The sequence below is a fragment of the Procambarus clarkii genome, chromosome 47 (assembly GCF_040958095.1).
Source record: "Procambarus clarkii isolate CNS0578487 chromosome 47, FALCON_Pclarkii_2.0, whole genome shotgun sequence".
Classification (NCBI taxonomy): Eukaryota; Metazoa; Arthropoda; class Malacostraca; order Decapoda; family Cambaridae; genus Procambarus; species Procambarus clarkii.
The window spans coordinates 29,449,183-29,451,177 of NC_091196.1; positions in this window are offsets into that span (position 1 = coordinate 29,449,183).

A 1,995-nucleotide genomic window follows, 5' to 3' on the forward strand; every position below is an offset into this window, starting at 1 on the left:
GTTTTCTTTCTTTGGTTTTTACTTCCTTATTCAACCTGTTACTTATTTACCTGTATATTTAGTGTTTTACTGATAACAAAAGTATAACAGAAAATAGAATGAAATAAATTAAAGCTCTTTAAAAAAAAGTATGTTTAAAAATGATTAATGTTAGTGTTTCTAACGACACAAATTGACAAAATAAAAAAAATTATCAATAATGTTTTTCCTTATAAGCCACAGGAAATGTCAACGTGAAATTATAAGCTTTAGTTTATATTATAAAAAACACAACAAGAAAAGAAAGGAAAATAATTTTTCTTCCCGTCAGTAAAACTCTTGCTGCCGCATCAGTGATCACAGATATTACAGATATTACAGATATTACAGGTATTGTAGATATTGCAGGTATTTTCTATCAGACTTGACAAAGTTATGCGAGTCACTGTAAGAAAACAGTGACTCGCATGATTACGTCAATGAAAATACAGTTAATAATGATTACAAAATCCCACACACAACCGTCCAGTACTACACAACCCCCATTCACAACCGTAGAGTACTACACAACCCCCCATTCACAACCGTAGAGTACTACACAACCCCCATTCACAACCGTAGAGTACTACACAACCCCCCATTCACAACCGTAGAGTACTACACAACCCCCATTCACAACCGTAGAGTACTACACAACCCCCATTCACAACCGTAGAGTACTACACAACCCCCATTCACAACCGTAGAATACTACACAACCCCCATTCACAACCGTAGAGTACTACACAACCCCCATTCACAACCGTAGAGTACTACACAACCCCCATTCACAACCGTAGAATACTACACAACCCCCCATTCACAACCGTAGAGTACTACACAACCCCTCATTCACAACCGTAGAGTACTACACAACCCCCATTCACAACCGTAGAATACTACACAACCCCCCATTCACAACCGAAGAATACTACACTACCCTTCACACACACACCCGTACACAACTACGCACAATTGTAAAGCGTATGAAGATAATATTAGAACTTTTCTCACTTTTCCTAGAGTCAGATAAGTTCCAGTTTTCCTATCATTACGCTAATTAGTTCTCAGGCACTGCGGCTTTTTCCTTCCGGCAGTCTGTTTGTTATCCACAAACGCATATTCCTGGAGTTCGATCCCCTGGCGACTGGACGGAGACGTTTTGGGGGGAGCGTTTCCTTACATCCGATGCCTTCCCAGCTCACGCCACAGCATCCTGGCAGTTATTCAAGTATACAACAACATTTGGATGGGATGTGACTCGTCTCGCCAGCGATTTGGGTTCGAGTCCTGGCCAGGGATGATTGACTAGTCGCCTACGCTTCGCCCAATAGTAATTGAGTACTTGATTTTGAGGAAGGGGGGGGGGTCGTATTCTAGGGGGGGGGAGAACTAGTAGGATAAAAATCCACAAGGGCCTTAATGAGGGTTCGAACCAGTGCGTTGAGTGTTCCGAGACGCGCCCCAGTCAACTGTGCCACGGCATGCTAAAAGACGTGATATATCACGCTATTGTGGTTCCTGTGTGTATAGGAGGATAAGGCTTAGAGCTGCAGGTATGAGAAGGGATATAATCTGTCAGCCTACCTTGAGGTGCTTCCGGGCTTAGTGTCCCCGCGGCCCGGTCGTCGACCAGGCCTCCGGGTTGCTGGACTGATCAACCAGGACAGCCTGGTGTTAGCCTGCTAACACCAATTAAAAGTTTCCTTTATAAACACATGAATATAAAAAAAAGTGTTCAGTCATCGGGGCTCGAACACCGGCGCTGCAAGAACTGAGGACATTGCTGTACCGACCAGGTCATATGGATGGGGCAGGAGTACATCTATTTTTATTTAAAAAAAAGATGTCTATCTGTTCAAGGTTGGAGAGCTGATGTTTAGGGCTAGCCTTACTTACGTTTTAACGGTAGTTACTGCTGGGTACGTGCCCAACAAGGGTGGGTTGGGGGTTGGCATTATTGAAACGACTGTCACT